The sequence below is a fragment of the Anser cygnoides genome, chromosome 1 (assembly GCF_040182565.1).
Source record: "Anser cygnoides isolate HZ-2024a breed goose chromosome 1, Taihu_goose_T2T_genome, whole genome shotgun sequence".
Taxonomy (NCBI): Eukaryota; Metazoa; Chordata; class Aves; order Anseriformes; family Anatidae; genus Anser; species Anser cygnoides.
The window spans coordinates 179,333,632-179,361,100 of record NC_089873.1 but is presented as its reverse complement, the minus strand read 5'-3'; the positions used below and the strand labels follow the sequence as shown (position 1 = coordinate 179,361,100).

Below are 27,469 nucleotides of genomic sequence, written 5' to 3'. Positions count from 1 at the left end.
CTGTACCCTATAATGTGCACTGTAACAAAAACTAGAGGTATAGTAAGAAGTGCAAGTGGGATTGGCTTTCAAGGTTGCTGTCACTCAGAGACTGACTAGTCTGTTTGTGAGAAGGTGGTGAGTGATTGTCTTTGCTTGTTTTCTTTTTCTTCTTTCCTTCATCTGTTAAGCCGTCTCTATCTTGACCTACAAGTCTTCTTGCTTTTGCATATCCTATTCTCTCCTGTTTTACTGGGGATAGGGAAGTGAACGAGCAGCTGTATGGGTGCCTGGCTGTTGGTTGGGGTCCACCCACCACATTGACCAGTAGGAATTTTGTGCATGATGACACAGGTCTTATTTTCAATAAATATGATTAACACTGTAGTTCAGTATAAAAATAATCTTATCAAGTGATGGACTCTTGAAAGAGTAATGTGCACAAATAAAGGAAAAAAATGAAACTTCATTGGCCGTGGAACTCACCATAATGGTGATATTAAATCCTCAAAAGACACCTTCTGAATGTGAGTGAAGAGAGGCAGTTGAAGGAAGGTGCAGTTGAATGAATATTTCAAAAGGGGAAGTCCTATCTCAGAGGTGTTTTCTCTCAAAAAACACTGAAGGAATAATCCTGCAGTCATTTCAGATAATGTTAATTCAATTTCCTATGAAAAGTAAAATTTGAGAGCTATTTAATAGTGACTTTAGTTAAAGAAGATTAATTAAAATCAGGTACTGTGCGAAAAACTGCTGTTATTAGGGCTGCTGACCCAGGTGAAGATAATTTGAGAACAGTCATGGGGATCCCAACAATTTATACAGGGTAAATATGAAGGATTAGAGCAAATATTTTCTGTTTAAAAATGCACACTTTCTCCTGGATCATTTTATAAGGAATTGCTTTTCACAGCAGAAAGACATAATTCAAGCACCTCACAACAACAGAAAAGGAGAAAAATATCCGAAGTATAATATAAATGATCAATGATCTGAGACCAGAAAGTTATTTTAGTGGATGAGTTAAGATGCTCTTTATACCCTACTTGGATAGCTCAAAGCTCTCCAGGAGGTAACTACATTTTGACTGCAAATTCTTCTAAATTATATTCTTTTTCAGCTTTTAGTTACATTATGTGTACTTACTTGAAACAGGCACTTTACACTTACTCTTTTGAAAACTGAGATGATTCTTGAATTTAAACCATAGATTCAAAAGCTAGCTCTTAGTTTCAGATGTGCTTGGTAGGAAGATATACAATTTCAGAAGTTCTGAGATTCAGCTACTAATCAAAACTTCCCCAAAGGCCAAGACAGTTTGAAGTCTACTTTTCAGGGAAAATACATACATGCATAAATCTTAGTCTGGAGTCAGAAGTTTGGTCCACATCCCCCACTGAACATAGCTTTCCACAGTCGCTGTGAAAATTAGTTTGCTGTTAAATGGACTAATTTTTTAGTGCTTTCAGTCTTTTTCCAACTATATATACATGTACAGCTGAGACCAGGGCAAGGATAACGTGGCTCGGTTGTTATGTGTGTTCCACCACAATATCAATCTTAAATAGCATTTGATTGTCACAGGTGACAGCCTAGTTTATTAAGGCAAGTCAGTTTACTTGCACAAGTCACTCTGTAAAGTATGACAGGTTAGTTGCTGCCTCATTTGCAGTTGCAAAGTCCCAGCTGAGACATTCATTCACTGAGAGAACGGTGGGTGAATAACTAGGATTAAGAGCCACTAGAGTCATCCCAGGGGAAGCAGCTGTCACTCTGGAAGAGAACCCTTGGCTTGTTTGAAGTATATACATAACATTTACTTTAGGCTGCTGTAGTAATTTATCTTAGCTATAATTCAGAGACCTAAGGTAATAAGTAAGGCTGGGAATTTCCATGTACAGCCATTGACAAGAAGTAGGATCCTCCAAGGGGCAATTCAGGGCATGCAACTAAAGTAGCTGAAAATGGATGATGTGGTTACCTCCTTCTGTGCCTCATTTTCTTTATTCATTAAAGGGGAATAATAGTTTTTCTTCACTTCTCTTTTCTCCTCCTTCCCTACCCTTTCATTGCAAAATGCATTGTTTTTCAGGTACCACTTCCTTCAAAGGCACAAAGGCAATTTAAAATCCCGCATTTCCCATATGTATTCTGTGTTCACATCCTATGACACACATCGTATGAGCAACATATGCTGGGAAGGAATAATGCTCTGGTATTCATAACTTTGTATCTCTCAGCTTTGCTGACCTGAAATAGAAAAAAGTTTTCCACTGCCTATTATTGTACTGATAGGCCAGCTATCCTGTTCGACCTTTATGATTGAACTGAACTGAACTGATCTGTGCAGATGAAGAGTTTATTTCAGATATTTGTTCACCATGCATAGAAACCATAAAAACCTGAAAGAAAATTTTCTGGATCAAATCCACTCCATAAAGGCCATATCATTGAGCTCATATAAGGGTGGAGAAATCCATTCTTAACAGTTAATTAACCACTGCAGGAGGGCTTAGAGTGGGCATGTTAGATACTATGAAAACAGTACAATGAAAACTGGGAATCAACTACTGCCTAGCCTGTCAGCTGGTTTGAATACAAGACACTAATTGCTAAGTGACTGTGCCTTCACCAGATGCCCAAGGGCTCATTAACCTCAGTGGGATAACAGACCCATTAACAGGCTCGTCTATGGATTAATCATTCAAGGCTTATGGAGACCTACATTCATCCACTGTAGGTTAAATTAATTCCATACCTTCATATTCCCAAAGAATCTTTGGGAATACCTTTTTTTATAACCTCTCTCCTATCAGAGCTCAACCAGGCTTTAGGAGGCTAGCAAGGAACTTTATTGTGGCTTAATTAGTGTGTTGAAAATGAGGTCGAAGTGCTTTTTTTAATTATTATTTTTTTATTATTATTATTTTTTTCCCTGAATAAAAAAAAGGATGTAAATTGTGTTTTGGTAGGTTTGTTTGTTTGTTTGTGCTGTTTGTTTGAAATATTGGCTGAAATTCCAATGACACTCTGAAAATATGTCTGAGATTGCTCTTCTGCTGTTTCTCAGATCTAGAATTGGTTTCTGGTAAGTTTACTCTCAACCCAACCCTAAAGCATCTTTGTTTTTCAGACACTTATAACAGAAGCTAAAATGGAGGCAAGATTGAAGAAAAACTTAAACTAGTTTAAAATCATGATGATAATTCTACTTCACTATTAATTCTACCTCTCTAGCTATCCTTTTTTTTTTTTTTCTTTTCCCCCCCAAAGGATAACAAGGGAAACCAAGACTGTATTTCTCAGAGGTAGGAATAACTCTGTGCTATATGAACTGAAAAAGAAAACACACGTCTACCTGCAAATATGTGCCTGAGCAGTTTTCAATTCGTTATAGAAAAGATGGCTGTGTTTTTAACTAGAAAATGAATTGTCAGATTCTTATTACTTGTTGCAAGTGATCATTAAAATAAATATTAAAATAATACTTGCATAAACTTTTTTTTCCTTCCCTCTTTGGTATTTAGAAAAAGCTCTTCTATTTACTCACTGTACTTTTCACTGTCTTTACTCTTGCTTTGTAGAGAACATAGTGGTGAAGAGTCAATCTGGACAACCAGTGCGTGTATGTATTCAGTGTTTCTTTTGGGGAAAATAGCATCTCTCCCTGAGTTACTGAATTTTCAGATCTGTTTTGGCTGCCATAAAAATCAGTTCTGGAAGGGAGGCAGCTGTCTCTGAGAAGCTTCAGAGAGAGAGAAAGTTCTCATCTGTGTGATTGTGGACACCTCAATCGGCCAGGCAGGCTCTCTGGAGGTATTCAAAGATACGTGTCTGTCTCTGCTGAATACACACACAATTTAGGCACAAGTTTAGAACACTCCTTCACTAAGCATCTGGAGTCAGGGTGTGAATAAAATGTTTAAATTGGGCAGATTGGCTCTCAGCAGATATCATCTGCTGTAGTCATCTTTTGGGACACCTGGACAGAGCTGGCAGTAATCCCAGAAGCCAAAAGTTTGGTTATGATTTAAAACTAAATGTAAACTAATGCGCCATATTCCGCTGCACTTTTTTTTCACTCTGTGTTAATCATATCAGTAAATTCAATGTAAGTAATATATGCAGAACCATGCCAAGGGTGTTATAGAAAATAATTTCTGTTGCAGAATGTTGACCTGAGAGATTTAAGGTGAATGTCTTAAAGGGGAGTTGTTTAGAGAAAAAGCCAACATCTGTACTGGGTTGCAGAAGAGAAATATTGGATACCAATTTACTGGTAAATTAGGTGGTGCCGTGACATTTTCTTGGGCTTGGCACGTGACCATCTATATCATCAGAGTAGTCCCTGGTACAGTTTTGGCCCAGGACTAATAGCATCCTCTCATGTTATACCTAGGGACTGTTTGGGTGTTAACATAGGCCAGAAGTCACTTCTAAGAGACATGTTGCGTGTTATCTTTTCTGGAGACCATAACTGTGTGGATGCAGGCCCTTTCACACCAACTGGCCTTAGTGCCTGAGACCAGCCCTAGACATTTTTAATTCAATGGAGTGGACTTATGCTGTTGGTGACTGCAAGTTTCAATGTTGACCTCTACAACCATCCCTGAAATTGTGCTCTGTTATAGTAAAAAAGAACTGTACCAATCCCAAAATAACTCAGAAACTTTTGCTATCAATTTTGGAGGGTTTTAACTCTAATACTTGTTTGATTTGTGAATCCTTAGTACTGTCCTCTGATTTGAGTGGAAATTTTCAGTAAAAAAATAAATAAATCACAAGCTAGTTAAAGCCAGGGGTAGAAATTTTGAAAGGAACAACAAATGGCAGTTTTGTCAATTTTGATGTTGCTTACAAGCAAAACCATCACTTTTGAATAGCAATAACAAGTCAGTTCTCTTGTTACAATTTCTGGATATCTGACAAAGTCCATCTTTTGAAAAAGGCAGTTATTTCTTTTAGTAGGATATATTTTTAAACACACTGGCAGGAAAGCTTACAAGAGGAGTTTCATTCTCATTCTTATGCACAAGCAAATATATGTAGGTGAGATTGCTTGTGAGTATTACCACCTTCATTCAATAAGACAGGAACAACCTCATGTATTAAGAAATGGCTCTGAAGTAGTCCCAAAAGTGTAAACTATGGTTGTGCTCTACCCTTCTAAGGAGATGGTTTCTGTCAAGCCATTGATTTTTCTCAGCCCTTTGAATGATGACTTGAGAGGTTTTGCTGTGTTGTAATTAGACAGGGAAGAAGCAAATCACTTTTAAAGTTAGCCCATACACACACATTTGCTATTTGCGATATGCATGAAAATTAATTACAGTTTGAATTTACTCAACACAAAGAGAAGCTAGTGAATCACAATTTGCAGTTCATTGAATAAATGTCAGTTATTGATTTCTGTGGTTGAGTACTAGTGAGGTAATGCCATGTTTGCCACTCATTAGAGGTGGCACAGCACAATATATCATAAAACGTAATTAGGGGAACATCAATCATTTAAAATATGCAGCTAAGATTAAATATATTTCTATGCATGGAGAAATGAAAGGGCTCATTAACAACATAGTATAATATGACAGCAAGAGAGAGCTTGATTTTCAAAAAAGGAATCTTCCACTGTGTTGAAGATCATGACAAGCCTCTTCTTCATATTTTAATTAAGGTTTTAATCTGATTTTGCTTATGCTGCTAGAACAGATGAACTTTCATGCTGAACATTTTGTCAAAAATATTTATGATAATGTTCGTTAACTGTTGATTAGTAGAACTTCTCATTAAGGCTCTTCAAAGACTGGGCAAATGCCTTTTTGAATGGGGTATTCAGTTCATCTTTGCCAAGATCTGAAATGCAGTTGTTTGATCACAACTTACTCCAACATGTCTTTGTCTTTTTTTGATATCTCACATGTGTGGAGAGACAGTGAGTCAGGACAATGAGAAGCAGGGAGGAAGGGAAAAATCAAAGCTTTACCTCACTGTGAGGGAACTTCTTCAAGGTGCTGGTGGGGAGGGAAAAAAAAAAACGGGGGGGGGGGGGGGGGGGGGGAAGCAGAGGAAAAGCTAACATACTAGCACCTTTCTCCTTTCTTTAGCAACTCGAGTAGAATTTCATTAAGGGTGGTTCTTGCAGTCCCATAAAGTGTGATTCTACTCCATGAGATGTTAGAAATGTTTGAAAAGTTGAATGCCTGTACAGAAGGCTAATTTTAGTTCCACATGCAGTGGAGGGATCCAATTCTTGTGAATAGTGTGAAAATGATCTTTTTACCCTTCCTGCAGAGTCCCTCATCTGTTCTGTCCTAGGCTGTTCTTTCATCTGAGCTGCCAGGCTGAAGCAACAGCTGAGAAGAGAAGTCTCCTAGGAGGTAAAACACTACCAAATAGCTTGGCTAATTCTGCCACTTCAAAAGCTTTAAAAACTTCCTTACCTGAGGGAACACTGGATTTTATAAGTAATCTAGTTTTAGGAAGTGTGGCTCTGTGAGAAAGGGCCTCATTATGCCATGTGCTGAGTAGGAGGCAAAGCTCCTGTCTAGCAGATACTTTCTGTGTTTTTAATGATTATCAGGTATTCAGACCCTGATTGTAATCTTAATATAAAGCAAACAATACTAGTATTTCACACTGGAAGTTTTCAGATATCCTTACCTGTCCTATGCCTTTCTACTTAACAGAAACCCTGAAGAAAAAAAAAAATTAAAACATGAATTCTAGTTGCATGTATTTTTTTTTCTCTCCCCTTCCTTCTTAGGGCTGTATCTCTGTCAGCACCTTAACTCATTATTGAACTCTAAAAAGTTCCTTGAAAAAGTTTTATCAGCATCTCAATACCCCTATCCCCCCAGGGTCCTTTGCTCAGTTAAAATCCAAAGCCAGTGCTAGGACTGGCTCTCTGAGAACACTTGTTCTGCTGTCATGTCTGGAATCCAGGCCCCTTTCCAAATTTTTATGAGGATGCAAAAGCAGCCAGGACCTTAGTCCTAAAACACCAATCTCTAGATCCCCTCCCCTCCCCTCCCCTCTCCCCTCCCCTCCCCTCCCCTCCCCTTTTTCCTCTTTTTCTTTTTTCTTCAGGACTGAATTTCATGTAGCTGTATTTGTTCAAAAATACTGTTCCACTAGTTCACCATGGCCTTTTTAAATGAGCTGTCTTCCCATCTCTTTTGCAACAGGTTTTCCAGAGGTCTGCTGATCCCTGTTGATACGCCAATGTCTTTGAAAAGGAGAGAGTGTTAAACTGGGAAAGGAGAAGGACTGTGGACTGTGAATTGTAGAAGGCTGTAAATCATAGGACTATAGGCATGCAGCACTCCCAACCTGTTCTTGGCCCAAGCAGCATCAGTGAGAAATGGTCGTCTCTAGGATAACAAGTCCTCTTGACTATAATGATCATACATTTGACTTTAGAATTTTGGCTATAGATCTATTAACTAGACATTTAACAGAAGCTTGCATTCCTGTCGTGTGTGTATACACCTATGTAGAGAACACGTAGGTTGATCTACTTGACTGTGTAAAGGCTTGTAAAGCTAATTCAGATAGTTTAGGTACTTTGACAGGTTTACAGCTGCCACTCCAGCAGGGCATAGGTATCTTGCATCCTTCCCATGTCTGCCAGCTCTTCGTTGCTATCTGTGATACCCTGGGGCCTCTAAACTATTATATAATGCCAATGTGTGAGGAACTGAAAAATTTCCTAGAGTTAGGGTGAACTGAACCCTACCCAGCTCTCAGCTGTGTTGACATATCCATCTGATATTTAAGCTTCCTTTGTAGTCCCAGGACAGAATCATCTGAGTAGCTATAGTTTTAGATCTCTACTTGAGATGAGGAAAAACTTTGGAGATGAGACTAGCTTATATATTATAAGGCTTACACAACTCTGACCTACATTCAGTCAGGGGAATCACATGCGAAGTACTTGCAAATAGTTGTTACATTTTTTTTTTTTCTTATCCACTGTTAGAGACTAGGACAAAGAATGAAGTACTGACACTGCTCACTCTCTCTTCTGTTTCTCACAGAAAGGTAGAAAGGTTTTCAAAAAGCAAACATAACAAATGAATCCAGGGTTCACAGAGGTGTTGCATGTTCTCCTTCTATGTCTCTGCTCCTCCACAGAGGTTACCTTGCATGTGTTTGGATCCTTTTAAATGAAAGAAAGAAAAAAAAAAAAGAGAGAAGGAGATCTGAAGTAAATTGCAGATCCCAGAATGTTTCTTTCTATTTGGACAATCTTATCATGTGATGGGACACAAATTTGTGATATTTTATCCTACACAAAGACAGAGCTCAGCTTTAATTTCTTACAGATATGTTCACTTGGATATAGCTTTCATGTAGGTGTGTAGGGAGAATGTAACTGCATTTAACTTTCATTTCTAGATGTTGCCACAGAATCTCAGAAAGTTTCTGTAACACTGGTAACTTTCATCCTGTGTATGACAGGTAGATAGTATAAAGCAAAGAAGCTTTCTGAGTCTTGAAAAAACTATTTTCTGTGTTCTCACAATATATTACTAGACTACTCTGAAACAAACCAAAATGTCCCTTGAGTGCAGATCATCCTCTTCCTGATATCTGTGGCTTTTTACCTTTTAGATGTTTCCTCAAACAGGTACAAAAATGCCAAACATCAGTGGAGACATAAGGTCCAGATCTTGTGGATTTTTGATTTAAATTCACATGTAGAGCTAGACCTGAATTCAAAAAGCATCTTTATGCCTTCAGTAAAGTGTTGATTGAGTCAAGGTGTCTCACTTTAAGAGAACTGCTTTTCTCTAAATGCCTTCTCAGGTGCTTTCTAACTAAGACGACCCTAAACTACAAATGCATCTCAGCATTTGCCATTAGCAAGTGAAGACACTTGCATGGAAGTACTGAAGTCCTGATATGAGTGATGGATTTTTCTTATCCCCTTCTTTTGCTTCTAGCCAGAGCTTAATCTTGTGGTGTTAGAATACCTAACAGATCTCAGCTGTAAACATAGGGCAATCATAGGATGCCAATGAGTTCAGTGATAGCTCTGTTAGGAAGAAAATGAAACCTGGTATTTAATCATTTAATATGACTTGAAAGTAAATAAATAAAAGTGTTTCATAGAATCATAGAATATCCCGAGTTGGAAGGGAGCCATAAGGATCATCGAGTCCAACTCCTGGCACCACACACGTCTACCCCAAAATTTAGACTATGTGACTAAGTGCATAATCCAAACACTTCTTAAACTCCAACAGGCTTGGTGCCATGACCACTTTTCAGGGGAGCCTGTTCAGTGCGCGACAGCCGTCTCGGTGAAGAACCTCTTCCTGATATCCAGCCTTAACCTCCCCTGTTGCAACTTGACAGCACTCCTGCGGGTCGTATCACTGGTCACTAAAGAGAATAGATCGACACCTGCCCCTCCACTCCCCCTCGTGAGGAAGCTGTAGACTGTGATGAGGTCTCCCCTCAGCCTCTTCTTTTCCAGGCTGAACAGGCCAAGTGACCTCAGCCGCTCCTCATACATCTTCCCCTCTAGGCCCTTCACCATCTTTGTAGCCCTCCTTTGTATCTCTCTAACAGTTTCACATCCTTTTTGTACTGCGGTGCCCAGAACTGCACACCGCACTTGAGGTGAGGTTGCACCAGCTGTTTGTTGGTGGGTAGAAGTGAATAAGAGAAGGTTACGGGTCTTGGGATTAAGGTGATCAGATTTTTGTTTGGAATAAAAGACATGACTTTTGTGTAGGTTTACTTGAAGGAAAACACGTCCCAGCATGTTCATGCAACACAAAGAAAGAGTAAGAAATGAAGCCAATGCCACTTTGTCAAATCATAGAGCGGAGTCAGGTTTTGTAATGCATTGAGGAGCACTGGCTGTTATTGAGGTCTCTATGTATTTTGGGTTACGGGTTGAGAAGAATAACTAGATAAATCTCCATACCTTGGATACAAATTAGGGATGAAATAGCATCCTAGTGACTCTTCTTAGAAAACTAGAACTGCCCTGAGACTACAAAAATACAAATTTTTCCCTATTTTTATTCTGAGCATTTTTTTTTTCCCTCCAGATTTTCTGGAATATTTGGTGCTAAGATAGAAGATAAACTTTTAAACAAAAACTTTCAAGTTGAATAAAATACTAACTTTTAATATCAAAAAGTGTTGTGCAATCAAAATAAGAAATGCTGTAGGCTGTGCTGATAATATATCTACAATATTTTACATGCATGTGTAATGTACATCTGTGTTGTATCGGTCAATAATGGGGTAGAAAGAGCTAAGTAAATTGATTGCCTATATAAATTCAGACCCAAGACAGTAATTGTATAATTAATGTGTATTGCACAGCTTTAGCCGAAAATGTACAAACCTCATCTACTAAGCAATATACATTTAAATAATGTTTCAGAATTCCAGGGAGACACTACAGTGTATGAATAAAATAGCATTAATCTATGCCTAGTTGAGTTGAAAGCACAGCCAGAATATATGAATTTATTTAAAGCAATCCATGAATGTGCCCCAGTGCATTCTTACAAAGTTAGCCATGTAGAGAGCCTTTGTTAGTTTCCTTTTTATCTTTGTTTTCAAATAAAAGGAACAATTAAAGAAAGCATTTAGCTAAATAAAGAAGAAAATGCAAGGTTAAAAAAAAAGATTGTGAGTCAGACAGTCTTTCTGTATCATTCAACAGGCAGCAGACAGAAATTGGCAGCAGGCCATCTTTCTCCATAGGTGAAGGCAACAGTCTGAGCTCCACTGAACAATGACTTTTCCTAATGCATCAAAATTACAGTGACAACTGTGCTAAATAACTTTCTCTTGGAAGCGTGTGGAAGTTTCAAATGTGTTACTAGCTCTCACAATTGTTCATTTGGTGAGGTAGTCTGCTGGTTGAATATTGAGCTGCAGTACAGTGAACACGAATGCAGTTGGTCATGGGCTTGAAAGAGAATTTTAAATACATAGCTTGACTTTCTGAAGGTTTAGTAGTTCTTAATGTCTGCTCCCTGTATTGACAAGTAGAAAAAAATTATTAATTCCACTGATATAAATGAACCCAAAAAGGGAAAGGTGTCAAAGACAGGATTTTTCAAAGTGTGGTGTTAACTTTGGTCTAAGGCCAAGAGTTCAAAATTTGCCCATGTCATAAAAGCACAGTTCACAGGATAATTTAGCTTGAGAATGACCTCGGGACATCTCTAGCCCAACATCCTAAAGTTGGTGAGAGTGGATTGCACTACCTTTAGGGTAAGAACCACTGCTAGTTGTACTCAATTAAAACACTTGAAAATCACCTCTTTGTGCTCAACTTACTGTAACTATTACAGCTGTACTGCTGTCTATACAAACTACAGAGTTTTGGACCTCCTAACGATTTCAGGCTTTCCAAAGGCTGAGAGAGAAATTTTATACGCACAAAGGCACCCTAACAAATACTCTTATAGCAAATATAACTTCAGAAATGCAAAAATACATTTTGAGGGTAGGGGTGGCTGAATTCCACCTTCTACAACAGGGTGAGATGCCAGTTTTCTGGAATTTACTGAGTACTGATTCCATTGCCTCCAATGTGAAAGTTGAAGGTCATCTCGGGCACAGCAATCACAAATTAACAGAGTTTTTATTTCTTGGAAAATGCAAGGAGGAGGGTTAGCAAAACTGTCAGCCTGGACTTTCAGAGGGCAGACTTTGGCTTGTTAAGGAGACTGGTTGGCAGAGTCCATTTGGAGGCAGTCCTGAAGGGCAAAGGAGTCCAGAAAGACTGGACACTCTTCAGGAAAGAAATCCTAAAGGCACAGGAGCAGGTTGTTCCCACATACTGAAAGATGAGCCAGCGCAGAATAAGACTGGCCTGGATGAACTGAGAACTGTGTCTAGAGCTCAGGAAGAGAAAGAGGGTTTATGACTTTTGGAAGAAGGGGCGGGCCACTCAGGAAGATTACAAAGATGTCGTGAGGCTATGCAGGGATAAAACTAGAAGGGCCAAAGCCCAACTGGAGTTCAATCTGGCTATTATTGTTAAAGACAACAAAAATGTTTTTATAAATACATAAACAAGAAAAGGGGGCTGAAGGAGAATCTCCATCCTTTATTGGATGTCAGGGGGAACATAGTGACAAGAGAAAAGGAAAAGGTTGAGGTACTTAATGCCTTCTTTGCCTCAGTCTTTAGGATCAAGGCCAGTTGTTCTCCAGGTACTCATCCCTCTAAGCTGGTATATAGGGACAAGGAGCAAAATGAAGCTCTTATAATCCATGAGGAAATGGTTATCAACCTCCTATTCCACTTATCTTGCCCCATAGACTTGTGTACATCTGGGATTCACCTGAGGGTACTGAGGGAGCTGGCAGAATGCTTGCCAAGCCACTTTCTATCATTTATCAGCAGTCCTGGCTATCAGGGGAGGTCCCAGATGACTGACAGCTAGCAAATATGACACCCATCTACAAGAAGAGCTGGAAGGAAGACCTGGGAAACTACAGGTCTGACCTTGGTGCTAAAGAAGCTCAGAGAGCAGATTATCTTGAGTGCCATCATTCAGCACTTACAGGACAACCCAGTGATCAGGCCCAGTCAGCATGGGTTTATCTAAGGCAGGTCTTACTTGACGAACCTGATCTCCTTCTACAACAAGATGACATGCTCAGTGAACAAGGGAAAGGCTGTGGACGTGATATACCTTGACTTCAGTAAGTCTTTTGACACCATTCCCCACAGCATTCTCCTGAAGAAGCTGACTGCTCAAGGCTTGGACAGGTGTATGCTTTGTTTGTTTAAAAACTGGCTGGGTGACTGGGCCCCAAGAGTCGTGGTGAATGGAGTTAAATCCAGCTGGAGGCCAGTCACTAGTGGTGTCCCCCCAGGGCTCGGTACTGGGGCCAGTTCTCTTCAATATCTTTATCAATGATCTTGATGAGGGGATCAAGTGCATCCTCACTAAATTTGCAGGTAACACCAAGTTAGGTGTGAGTGTTGATCTGCTCGAGTGTAGGAAGGCTCTGCAGAGGGATCTGGATAGGCTGGACTGATGGGCTGAGGCCAACTGTATGAGGTTCAACAAGGCCAAGTGTTGGGTCCTGCACTTGAGGCACAACAACCCCACGCAGTGCTACAAGCTGTGGGAAGATTGGCTGGAAACCTGCCTGAGGGTATTGGTTGATAGCCATCGGAATATGAACCAGCAGTGTGCTCAAATGGCCAAGAAGGCCAACAGCATCCTGGAAATCAGAAATAGTGTGGCCAGCAGTACTGGGGAAGTGATTGTCCCTCTGTACTCAGCTCTGGTGAGGCCGCACCTTGAATACTGTGTTCAGTTTTGGGCCCCTCACTACAAGAATGACATTGAGGCCCTGAAACGCGTCCAAAGAAATGCAGCAAAGATAGCGAAGGGTCTAGAAAACAAGTCTTATGAGGAGCAGCTGAGGGAGCTGGGGTTGTTTAGCTTGGAGAAAAGGAAGCTCAGGGAAACCTATTGTACTTTACAATTACCTTAAAGGAAGTTGTAACATGGTGGGGATCGGGCTCTTATCCCAAGCACCAAGTGATAAGACTAGGGGAAATGGTCTCAAGTTGCACAAGGGGAGGTTTAGGTGGGATATTAGGAGATTTTTTTAATTTATTTTTTTACTGAAAGGGTTGCACTATATTGGAATAGGCTGCCCAGGAAAGTGGTTGAGTCACCATCCCTGGAGGTCTTCAAGAAATGTGTAGATGTAGAAATTAGTAGCATGTTTTAATTGTGGACTTTAGTACTAGGTTAAGGGTTGGACTAGATGATCTTAGAGATCTTTTCCAACCTTAATGATTCTATGATTCTAATGGAAGCTTAGACATCTAACTCACATTTAGATGTCTACCTTTAAGTGCGATAATCTTGAAAGAAATCCAACATTTGATGGATTTTTAGGCACATTCAATTTAGGCACATTCAGTTGCCTAAATGTAGGTGTATAGTGCCATTTGATATGTTATTACATACTCTGTGTGTCATCTAGCTGCCTGTATTGATGACACAGGGTCTCCTACAAGTCCTAGGTCAACTTGCCAGATCCATCTGGATACTGTGTACATGCTAAGGCATGCCAGATGACACCAGTTCCTATGTTCAGGTGACTAAAGACCTTGGGGTCTACAAACAGAACAGCTGGCTATCAATCTGTGTGTGTGGTATGAGTAGAGAAAGCTACAGGGCTAATTTTTCCAACTGCATGGAAAGTACCAGCAAACATTCTGAAGAAGTATCATCTTTGGTTTGGGATTTACCTTGTCATTTACCATCAGTAAAGACTGTCCACTCTCATCAGCTGACACTTGCACTGCAGCTCCAACCAGCATCCATCACTGGAACTGACAGAGAAGAGGGGCAATCCTCTCTATAATTATCACAAAAAAGATGATTGAAGAATATGAATGAAAGAGCATGCACACATATGGCTGGAGACTTCTGGTGAAGTTCAGGTCATCTAATTTCTTATTTGCTAGTAAAGTAAAACCAACTGCATAACCCTGACATGCTTTGAAAATGTCCAAAGCTGCGTTATGTTTGAAGGGAGAGAGTGGGTATGAGATAATTTGAGAGGTACTGGGCAAATTGTGTGAAGTACAGAGAGATTAATCTCAGGTAACATTAGCCACCTTATGATTAGTGTAATTTTAGCTAATCACTCATGCTCCTTCTCTGGAAAACAGAGATACTTCAAGAGCATGGTGCATAAATATTGAAGACAGATTAAATGAATTTTGCATATCCTCAGCTGATGAAATTTAGGAAGCTGAGACCAGTTGCCTGACTTTTACATAACTAATGTCAGATGAGGTGAGTCCCATGTGTGATATTGACCTTCTGTAACATAAGTGAATGGACCCTTTCTGTGTCAGTTTATTTGGCTGGAAAGGAATCAGATTAGGTAATGAATGAAAGAAAAATATTGACATGAAGATTGATGGTGTTTGGTTATTTAGATTATAAACTTTTTCCCCCCTCTTATTCACAATATTAAAGCTTTTTGGGGGCTGTTGTTCTACTGGGTATTAATTTGAAAGTTAACCTAAGATATTAACCTATTGTATTCAGATTTGATTGTCATTATTCTCATTCAGGAGCAGGGAAAAGAGTAGTAGGACAACTTGGTTTTAAGAAGACAGAATACAGGACTGAATGAACAAATATTTTCCTTGTTGCAGGTTTCAGAACTGCAAGATTTGAGAGACAGTCTCCCTCCTATTCTAGTCCTTAAAATTGATTTGGTAACAGTTATATGTGCCTGAAATGTGCTAAAAAAGGCTGTAGTGACTAGAAATGGTAATCTGTGTACTTTCACCATTTTAGGGTACCAGTACAAGAGAATATTTTATTGAGCTGGAACTGAAGATACAAGCTTACATGATCATATGTCAAATATGCTGAATCCCATACTGAGATGTGGACAGCTTTCTCTGGTATATGATGGAATATAGATGGCTAGGAGCAGAGAGAGTTTTAGCCTCTTTCATTGATATTTTGCAATCTGAGCTCAGTAACAAGCAAGTCATTTTTTGCCTATCTTCCTTCTCAGCTTGTGGATTTTTTTTTTTTTAACTTTGCCTTAAGCTTTATTTTTCCTTTCTGTTTCTCAACAATTGCCAATAACATATTGTTTTATTTAAACTGAATAAAGTTTGCTATTAAAGATGTTGATATTATCAGCTTCAAAAATTAAGAATAATAATTCACAAGTCAGACTTCAAAATCTGCAAGAATTCATTAAAATAAAATTCACAGAACCACAGAATGCTTATGGTTGGAAGGGACCTCTGGAGATTATCTGGTCCAAACCTTCAGCTCAAGCAGGAACACCTAGAGCAGGTTGTCCAGGACCACGTCCAGGTGGATTTTGAAGATTTCCAAGGAGGGAGACTCCACAACATCTCTGGGCAACCTATTCAAGTGCTCTGTCATCCACACAATAAAGTCATGCTTGTTGATAAAAGATAAAGAAGAAAAATCTTCTATTCATATTGTTATTGTATTGTATTCTTCTATTGACTTTTCATCATTATTTATTCCTAGAGAAAGAAATCATCCCATCTTCTAAATTTCTGGACAAGGGTGAAATTTTAGCTTCAGATTTGAATTTGCTTATTACCTCACATTCATTTCTCCCAGTCATGCTGTGTCTGTCATTATATCCTCTGCCCCACATTCTCACTGGTAATGACATACCCTTGTATCCACTTTAGTTTTACCCCTCCTTAGTTGCCTGTCCCTCAGCCAGTGAATTAATTATGCTTTCAGGATTATACTTCCGTTTAAAGCCCACATTTGACCCTGGTCATTCTGATCACCCAGTTTGGTTTTGTCTAACCAAGTGTAGACTTGTACTGTGTACACGTTGGTAGTGCAGCTAGTCAGCTCTGTGGCCTTTAAAGACAATGGAGAGAAATACAAACTGCATCTCATCTTACAGTTGATAGTAAAAATGGGTTAAAAGAATCTTTTCCTGTAATTAAAGTTTTCTTGTCATTGAGAGGGCCTAGGGTGACAGGCTTGTATTAACAGGTCTGTACTGCAGACCTGTAAAGATTGGTTCTATAGATACGACTTCTGCAACATTCAGGGTTTCTTAGTCATTGTTTTTCTCTTTCAGCATTGGATATAGAGGGAAGGCACCAGGAATGATCAGTATTTTTTTTTTATTTTATTTTATTTTATTTTATTTTATTTTATTTTATTTTATTTTATTTTATTTTATTTTATTTTATTTTATTTTATTTTATTTTATTTTATTATTTTATTTTATATTTTATTTTATTTTTATTTTATTTTATTTTATTTCATTTCATTTTATTTTATTTTATTTTATTTTTAACGAGAGAGGTGAGGGAAAAAATTAACAAAGCTTTGTGATGCTTCTTCTAAGGAAAAGTGCAATAAGTGGTTAAACTGGGTTCTGAATTGATATGGGAATAAGCAGCTGGCTCCTTTGAAACCACAGGCAGGTAGCAAATGCACATGGGAGTCTGGAGGTTGGATTTACTGAGAACAGCAAGCTTCATTTGTTGTCTGGAAGTGCTAAATAACTAAGAATTGAGCTAAATAGCTAAGAATTGATATAATCAACCTAAAGGAAATAAGATGCCCTTGTCTTTAAGCATGATTGATCAAGAGAACATAAGTGATCATGTTATATTGGATGATTGCAATGGGTTTACATCTTAATAAATACTGGACGATTTACTTTTTGACTAAACCTGGGATAAAATACAGACTGTAAGTCCTGCCATATGTTTTCATGACTTACTCAGCTGAGAATTTAGTAGATTAAAAGCTCAGTGGTTTTTAGAGATTCCTGCTGTGCGCACCTTCAAAAACTTAGTGGAGTTGCAGCTTCCATTTCCAGAAAGGTAAGAAAACTGGGACACAGTTCCAGAAAATCTCATATAGCAGAGTTTCTTCCTTCTGCACATGCTGAGAAGTGGTCCACAGACACTGGAGTCTGCAGAAGAGAAGGAGACTACCACTGTACTGGCTTCCATGGTTTGCTGATTGATCTGCCTCAAAGACATTGTCATGAATTTGCAGCTTTGAGATGTATTCACATCAGATTTTTAAGTATCATACTGTTTTATTCTGTCTTAGTAAGGGTCTGTGGATGACTCTTGGTTTATTCTTCTGGTCTAGTTGGAGCCTGAGACAGACCAAGAAAGAATGCAGTGAAGTGGGGTAATCTCCAACAAACAAATAAATAAATGAAAATGTTCTTAAGGCTGCAGGAGAAAGCTATACTGTTTTTTAAAATTTATTTTTCTTCAAACATTTTATTTTCTCTCTGATCATCCACCTTAACAGATCTGCAAACATACATACACTGGTGGGCAAGCCCTGGTACTCTTGTATTATGCTTAATGTAACAGATCATGTTGAAGTCCAGTGATTAGGGACATAAATTTTGGGAAACTCATGGACAGGAGCCCTGGATTCCTATGTTCCTTTGCTCACAGCATGATTAATTAGACAAATAGATGTATTCATATTTGAGAGGCATCCCAAAAATATTTAAAAGAATTAAAATGAGTTATTGGACAGGCAAGGATGGGAATGTACAACTGTTATGTCTCAGCCACTCTGAAAATACCAGAGCAGTCAAATCTCCATGGAAAGCATATATCAGCTCCTCTTTGATTCTCATGCATGTATGTCATGCATGCAATTATTTAGGCTTCAGTTTAAAATAACTGGAAAATTTACAAACATGGCTCCCAACTTGAACCTGGCAGGTACTCTCAGTAGCTGGGAGGGAGAATGTAAAATAGCACCTCCCCAAATCCCTAAATCATGTGAAATTCAAGTGCTGAGGAGAAAATCAGGAGCCTGATGATTAAATGTAGACAGCTGTCATTGCTGCATTATATTAAAATATCTTGCCTCTAGCAAACTGCACACTATTTCTTCCTTTAAATCTGTCAGTTTTCAGGAGCCTGTTACTTCAGCTGGCTGCATCAGTAGCTTTGGAGATTTGTAAGTTTTACAGTGAAGAGGGCACTTACAGAGAGACTTTTCGTGAACAGTGGGGGACCCATTAACCACTGAATAGCCACCTCGATGTGCAAGCTATATTTCCCTGTGCCTTAATGGGACTCGGTACAATCAGAAACTTAAAGCTGAAATGGTTCTCGGATGCACTTTTAAGCCACAGCAAGGCTCCAAGCAAAAGGGAACTTATTTGTTTATGGATTGCTGTCATTAATAAACAGATCGGAGACTTATTACTGCCTCAAGCCACAGCACTTTTAATGATGTCCAAAGCAGATAGCTATTAAAACTGTGAACAGCAGCACAATGGAGCTGGCCTGAATAAGCAGAGGGAAGAGAAATAGCATGTCAGTGACAAAGTCCCTGACACTTGGAGAATGAACAGAGGTTTCTCATTATAAAGACTGCTCTTTCTTTGTACCCTTTTTCTCTCTGAAACAGACTCTGGTGTCCTCCAATAGCTCTCCATTAAGTTTGTGCTTTATCTTGAACCTAGAGGCATATTCTCTTCTACTTGACCTCTGGGATTTTTCTTTACTCCTCAAAGGGCAGTTTTAACACATCTTTGTGAGAAGTGATTTTCCTGTCCCATGAAATTTTGTGCCTTAAAAAACTAACAGAAATGAACAGAAATGTCTTTTCTTTCCACAATGATTTTTTTTTCTTTTCTGGAGTGTTTTTCACATCCCAGCTATGTGACTGGACAATGAGGCTATTAGATAAATTAGAGATAAAAATTAGAGATAAAAAATCTGCACTTTTTTTAATAGGTGTGTAGCATATGATTTTTTCTTTCTTGTTTTCCTGAAGAGAGGACTCCCCAAATTGTAGAAATATATATATATATATATGTATATATGTATATATACATATTAGTAGACCAGAGAAGTGGATTAAGTTGCCAGGTTAATGTAGAGATCAAGGGGATTCAAATTCAAGACTCTTATCCATTGAATATTCAATCTCTGTTATGTGTCATGGAGAGAAGAGACAGGCATCTGCCATGCACATTGTCTCCTTTTCCTTTTTTGCATCTCATCCTCAGAAACAGCCTGCTCCCAGATGTTAGTGTCCTACCTCTATTCCCTGCTCATGATCCCATTGAATTCGTGGGTGTGTGAGGAGTACGTCCCTCCTTCCAAGCATGCAGATTTCCCCACAGCCTGGAGCTGGCTGAATAGCTGTGAAAACTGTGCAGGTAAAATTGAGTCAATGCAGAAATTATTTGCATGCATTTTGAGGGCATTTACATGCTTGATGTGTATTTGTGTTTGTGTGAATGTTTGTCGCATGGATAGGCATGTCATATTCATTTAAATAGCTCTTCTTTTGGAGGCAGCTGTGAAATTAAGTGCCCTTAGAGTTCTCCAGTCTGGTTAGGGAAAGGCTAAAGGAGGTAAACACAGGAAAAAAGAACCCGAAATGGGAAAAAAGGGGAAAAGTAGAGGAAGAACAGCTGTCTAAAATGTGTAGGGTGGTGTGGTGATGAATAAAACTTGTGCAAGTTTTGTAATAGGGAAAGGGGCCAAGGCATGAGATGAGAAAAAAACTGTGAATTTATCGTCTAATAACAGAAATAAGGCAAAGGCCTTTATGAAGAAGAAGCTGCATCTCCTTTTTTATGGCCTTCTCAGGTGAGAGAGTGCACAGATGGGATGTGGAGCAGTAGGAAGGTCTGAACCATAGGTCATCTGCCTTTTTTTTTTTTTTTTTTCCTAGAAACCCTTGTGTGAACATTCTCCCATCAGGAAGATTCTCAAGGGTAAATCAGGAACTGTAATTACTGAGGGTATGGTGAAAAGGAACAAGTTCTCCACTGGCTAGTTTTTCTGCCTTCAGCAACAGTCCCTGCTCCTTGCAAAATGCTGTTTCTTCCATTGTCAGGAAGAGATCATTGCTAGTCTTTTCTTCCTTCATGCTGACATTGGGGACTTCTTTTTAGGACTTTTCAGAGGCCTGTGAAGGATCGTGACTTACCTCATAGAAAAAAATGCAGGAGTTAGAAGAAGAGATGTGAGGTACCAAATCATGCTTCATGTGAGCTCTGAACAGGGCTCATAGGACCTACTTAAAAATTCTGAACGCCTTTTTTGAATCAATGTTTATTAAAATATGAATGTAAATATTTTTTTTCTAATATTTTGCTATTCAGATAAAATTGACTTCTTAAAACAGAGGGGTAACTTTTTTTTTTTTTTTAAATGAGTGTATGTGTGGGAGCTTGGGATGTTTGCTGCATATCAACCCTCAAAACTGGTAGGTAGAAATAGGGGTATCAAAACTGCATCCTCTAGCAGTGTGTTTCTTTTGGAAAGTATAAATAGTCGCAGCCACATGCAGTGTCTGAATAGGAGGTTGTGCCAAAATCCTGGACGAACAGCTATCAGTTGAGGCATTACAGATGGGTGCTAAAAAGAAAGAATTTGATAAGCTCCACCACTGTTGATGAATGAAAGGATGGGGAGAAATGAGGGGAGAAAACAAAACATCCCCCAAAATGCTAAAGGGTGGATATGATACTGCTCGTCTTAAAATGTGAAGTATATACAGTACTTCTCCTCCACCTTGAAAAATAATAGCAGCTGGGAACTTTTTGTGTTACATTTGATGTTATTAACTATTTGAGTGTTTCACTTATCTATGCAAACAAAACAATTACATCATTTCACAGCACGCACCTTAGGCCATGTTACATATCTCGTTGGGTGATGGTAGTGGTGGTTTGTAACTAATTAATGTATCTGTATTGTATTTTCTATAAAATCATATCCATCTGTGTAGATGATTTCAGTGAGTTTTAACAGGGTCTCTATAAGATGTTATTACTTCTCTAATTCAGAGACAGCTATGTAATGATTTGCATAATTATAGATGGAGGAAAATGTTAGCCTGCATATTTAAAACTGTTATATACATTTCTACCTCATTAAAGAAAATCACTGGAGCTAGGTAGTGTACCCAGGTTGGAGATCAGGTGGCAAAGCATATAGATAACACAATCTAATTTTCTAGTGCTAAAGAGTTCCAGCTGAACAAAACCAATAAAACTGACCTTGCTTGCTAAAAAAGTTGCAAAAGAAAACTCATTTAAAAAGTGCTTCTGTGAAAACACTCACGTTCCTCTCTGTCATTGTAACTCTAACCTTGGGGATCAGTCACTTTGTATGTGCTAAAGAGGTGCTTTCATGAATAAGTGATGATAGGCTTTAATATAATTAGGGATCTTAATAGGCAGAGCAGGAAGAAGGTTACAGCTCTTGTGGTGTGAAAGCATAGGGCTAGATTCACAGAGGGGATTAAATCTACAATTTAGGTCTTTTCTTCCTCTGCCTAAATTTGGTATTGTGTAAATTTTTGATGGTGACCATCCATGGAGTTGCTCAAACTGACACATTTGGATGTCTCAGCACATATTGTGTATTTCCTAGGAACCTATAGGACCTATGTCAGGTCATATAGAACACCCCTAGTGGTGCCCTGAATTGGACAGGATTGTCCAAATTCTGCAGGGGACTTTTTCACTTCTCTCCACATTTTTATTTTCCCCACTGGATCAGTAAGATGAAAAAGATACTTAGAAGCAGAGCTCTCTAGGACAGCTTCAAATGGCTTGGTGTACCTGAAGGCTGGAAATCAGTGTTGGGCAGAGATACATGCTCAGTTCTCAGAATCGATATAGCTTTCTGAGAGCGATAGTCTATCTGGGCTTTCAGTTGCATATGACATCATAGGATTCTCTACTTCTAAGCATAGACTTATCATAGATTCTCTACTTCTAAGACTTTTTTTCCTACAAAGGGAAGCAAAAGAAATAAATTTCATACTTTTCTCTTGGTGAAGAAGATGGCTAGAATTAAAAATTTTGAAGTAGGTTCAGCTGTATATCTTCACGAACTTAAGATTCAGCAAAATTAAAATTCAACACACTTTTAGCTGTTATTTTGTGATCACTAGTTCTCATAAATGTTTCTATTAGGCTGCCATGGCCTTCATACAGTTCTACTTACATCAGATGAATTTGATATAAAATGAGCATGACAAGAAATGTTTTTGAAATTTGCAGGTTTTGTTGTGGGGGTGGAACTGGTATTCAAATATGCAGTGCTATGCAAATGGATATATTATATAAGCTCAGTGAATCATGGAAAGTGATGAATTGTACAACACCTAACTTACTACACCAGGAAAAAAGAAAAAAAAGAAAAAAGGTACAGTTAGAAATCTTTGACATGCAAAATTTATTTCGAAGCACCCAATTGCAATTTGTAACCATGTAGTACATTTTGTACATGTATTATTTAAGTATTCTTTTCTATGCTAATATAGTTTTCAGTTAAGAAAACTGGAAAAGGAGGATTTTCCAGTAACTATTGATATAGTGAAAGCAGCAAACACTAGTGCAACATATTGACGCAGAGAAAAAACAACAGATTGGGTAGCACTGAACTAGTCATAGTACCGTTTGTTTTCCAGTAGCACTTTCCTTGGTGGTTTTAGCAGAGGCATGCAAAAAAATCTTGTCACTGCAAGGCAGTGGGAATTTTGTCACTGATTCAGTACCATTAGATTTTCTCTGCAATACTTATCATTAGATAAAAGCACTGAGTAGTGGCAAACTGATTGATCAAGGTCACTGTAGAAGTACTTTTTGAAATGCAGGCAGCAATGTCCTAAAATGGCAAGCAAGTTCTAGTTCTGTCATTTAGATGCATGAGCAAAGCTTCAATAAACAGAAGGAACAGTGAACATTTATAAAACTCCTGCCCTGGGTCTGCTGGTGGTAGCCTCATTTGTCAATACAGGGCCCTGAAAACTCAATGCTAAGATGCTTCCAAATGAATTTTGATTCTGCAGGGAGCTACTCACTACAGGAACGATTTGTCTTTAGTCTGAGTTGCTTGCCTTTGTAATGCTTCACCCTTTTATTTTGTATGCTTGCCCCAAGCAAAATTGTGTGGAGTCCATTGCTACGTCTCCCTATCTCACACAAAACTATTTTGAAGACAAGAGACATGATGACAGACATTTTTGGAAGAAGACTTTATGCATCTTTAGCTATCTGGCAACTTTCTTTTCATTTCAGAATATTCAACAGATATGGATGATTTTCATCTTTCCATAATGTCCATAATGACAATTTTATATCTACTGATTCATCAAATGCTCCCCAGCTGAATATTCGTATTTAATACTATGTTTGGAAGCTCTGTTCAGGGACTTGGATTCACATGTACTGCATACAATACAAACACAACCCTCCCAGAAACATTTTTCTATCTAAAAATGAGAAAAAAATGGATAAATTCAAGAGGGAAGTATGAAGGACCAATGAGATTAGCTTGAGGAAGTCTTGAAGATGAACTAAAGTTTATGGGAATTGTATCCCAGTCATGTGGGAGAGAGCAAAGATGAGTGTGTGACAGTTTCTACTAGAGAATGCAGAAAAACTGCAGTAGAAGCTCTGAGGTTGAGCATCAAACAGGATGGTGGCGATTGCTGGTAAAAAAGAAAGTGCTGAGGGATTGAAAACACTCTTTTTCTTGGGTTATGTCCTGTTTCAGATGAGACACAGGCTCTTCAATTTTTCTTCTCCTTCTGGTCCTAAGACTTGCATTCTTGCCCAGTGGTGCAGCTTCCACAGTTAAGGAAGCTAATCCCTTGTGCTCAGCTCTCGCTGCCAGGAATTTCACAGTGCCTAGATCTCAAAGGATGCAGGGGTTTAAGATCCCCCAGTCTGAGGCTGATTTCCCTCCTATATATAGGTGCAGTGACCTGCTTTTGTCAACACATTGGTTTTAAAAATGCATCAGTCCTAGAGGGTCTCTGAAGAGGGGCAGGAATTGCCTTGGCTATTAGAATGTCTCTCAGAAGGGTGTGTGTTATTGCTCTGTTTACAGAAGGAAGCAAGCATTTCAGAAGTCCTGGATCAACTTCTCAGACCTCTCTTCTAGGCCAGGGATCCAGCAACTGATACTGGACACAACCACAACTCACTCAATGTGTCTAAGTTGAATGGGTTCTGGGCTATGACTTTCAGGTGGAAGGTTGTGTGAGAACTTGAAGTGTACAGGATCATTGATGTCTTTTATCTTCAAATTTTTGGCATTACTTTCTATTATACACACACACATTCCTCCTTCTCAATCTATGAGCTGCTAGTGAAGTTTGCCTCTTTTATTTCTACCCCAATAAGTTCCACTAGTTCACTGCAAACAGTTTTGCCAAAGTGCTGTGCCTTTTGGAGACTGCATTTTAAATGATTCTCTTTCTCCTTTGTTACCAGTGCCAGCAAATGCATGACAAATTTCAAGCATGTGTCTGTCAGTCAGCATGAAAGTATTTCCTGGAATAGGACTGGTAAGAAGGGTGAAGAGTCCTCAGACCATATACTGCAGCTGTGTTAGGCTGCCTGCTCTTTGGTGTGAGATCAGTACAGAATTGTTTTCTACCAGGGTTATCTTTGGAAGGTTTCTTTTACTGCATTGAGGCAGAGCAAACTAATTCCTTTGCAGCGTGGATTCTGAAAAAGCTGATGAGCTTGCCATGGGAGTGGAGGCAGCAGGCCACATAAACTCTTGCCTCTCATCCACCACCCCTGCATTATTTAGGTGTCACGGTTGTTTAAATGACATTTCTGTCAAGCCCTGTGAGTTTGTAGTGTCTTTCTTTTTGATGATGGAATTAAAGATGCACTTTTGCTTTATGTTGCAAGAAAGTAATCTTTAATGGTAAGATGATTTTTTTTCCCCAGGTTTCTTTGTCTTTCTCAACGACGTCCTAGGGACTGTCAGCATGTTGGATGATTCCTGCTGAGGGAGCTATTATGTTTTATCCTTCCTGTATCCAGATAAGCTGATTCCAAAATCAATTTGAGATTGATATTTAAGACTCCAGTTTTTCTTTCTAGCATCTAACTGGAGTGGTTATCTCAAAAGAGTCATCCCCAGGAACCTCATCACATCAGTCCCCCAAGTACAGCAACGAAAGAGTTGTGAAACTACTCTAGTCCCACGCTAAAAACTTCATGAGAGCAAGATTAGAATTGTTACTTCCTGGCAACAATGAAGACAATGCCCAACTGTATCCGGAAAGGGAGAGCTTACCCGATGAGTTGTGATTGTCTAGATATGTTTACCTCTGACGTATTTCCTCTAGCCTCTCTTTATTTCTAATGAGGGTAGTAAGCACTTTTGTGGCTCTATTCACTTCACCTTAAAGGACACAAATGGTATCTAAATTCTAAAAGAAAAATGCCTCAAAAGCACCTGTTTCATTAACTATAAGAAGAACCCTGAAGTGACAGGATCAGCTGTGGGCATCTTGCTTTTTGCAAGTCTAAGGCTAAGGAAGATGAACCCAGTGAAGAAGGGCCCTCTATTGTCTCAAATTTTAAATGGAGTTCACATGATCCTTTTGTGAGCAATGAGAGCAAAGAGCTTCTCTTTCTTATAGGAGTACTACAGAAAATAATGGAAACTCTTCATATAACTCTAAGTCAATGTATATATGGAAAGCTGTCTTCAAGTTTAATTCCATGAGGAAGCATTTCCAAAGTGCATTTATAAGGCCTGTATCATCAGACGTGAATCTGAATTTGTCTGCCCTTAAGCTAGTTGGCCTAGATGTTAAAAACAATTTTAAAGGTGAGTATCTGAAAATCCCAGTGATTATCTAGCTGATTCTTCAAGATTTTATATATCTAGTCCTTGTTACTGATGCTGTTTTTCCCATTTTTAACAATGAATGTGAAGCTGTGGGCCTTCTGCGTAAAAAAAAAAAAAAAGAAATAAAAAAAAGTCTCTTCATATTCATTGAGCTTGACAGGATGAATTTGTGAATTGGAAACTATACTCATCAAAGAGTGAAAGAAATATGAAATTAGGCAAAACAGTAGGTACATCTTATATCATATTTTTTGTTCTTGTGGGATACTACAAAGCACAGATCATTTGACTTCACAAAATATATTTGCTTTTGTAAAAAAACAGGTAGCTTTCTCTTCTTTTAATGCAAGCTTTAAAAAAAAAATCATTTTATTTTATTTTATTTTTAGCTTTTCAAAATCCCTGAAAGTTTAGCTGCTCCAGTAGGGAACTGATAAAAGTAGAAACAAACTAATGGTACAAAATAAGCAAGAGTAAAGGGTGCATTTGACACAAAAGCAATTTGCAAAATGTCTGTGTTTTTGTTTGTTGCTGCTGTTAAAATAAACAACTGAACATCCAGGTTTATATGTCACCTCAAAGGACAGCTGCAAAGATTTGTATGGAGGCACAGGACACTAAACCTCTTGAATCCATTCCAAAATGGCTAAGTAGCTTGTTGTGCAGCCAGTAGCAATAGATATTTTGATATATATATATTTTTTTTTTAACGTAGTCTTGGAAATAGCCACTAGATGGCAGTGGTTTTGCATAGCTGGAAAATGAGCAACATTTTGCCACAGGAAAATCGAAACAGCTGGTTCCACTAAATTCTGCTTTATATCAGTAGGTGGCAGATTTGGGCTATCTATGGAAAAGAAAACAGTGTTTTAATGTTCTCTTGTTTCTTGCAAAACTATTTTCCATTATTTTTCTCCAGCCTTCTATATGTACAAAATAATAAAAAGTAAAAATTATGAGCAGAATAAAAGAGGACTGTTACTTAAAATCTTTGTTTCATCTTTTCAAATTACAAGCAGAAATATACTAGAAAGTAAGAACCTATTAAAACCATTAATAAAAAGGAAGTCAAAATGGAAATGAGTAAGAGCACAGTTCTAAAAGCAATTTCCAGACAGATTTTCAGTGATAATCAAACAAAAATTCTAAGATATACAAATACATGAAAGGCAAAATAGAGAAATGTCTCAGTTTAGAAATATATGACAGGGATACTTTTCGCTTCTACGATACTTTCAGTCTATCTCAAACCCATCCTTTTTTAGGTCGCTGTTTGCCATTTTTAATACATTTACAGAAATGAGTAAGAAAGCAT

General features: G+C 38.5%; 1 long non-coding RNA gene across 1 annotated transcript in view; it reads left to right on the top strand.

The window, feature by feature from the left end:
- LOC106035031 (uncharacterized) overlaps positions 1-6,610 on the top strand; it is a 43,528-nt gene extending 36,918 nt beyond the window's left edge. Inside the window, exons 2-3 of the long non-coding RNA XR_010827603.1 lie at positions 3,564-3,604; positions 6,295-6,610. This is a non-coding gene — a long non-coding RNA (uncharacterized lncRNA). The remainder of the gene's footprint in view (positions 1-3,563; positions 3,605-6,294) is intronic.
- Positions 6,611-27,469: the final 20,859 nt, after the last annotated feature.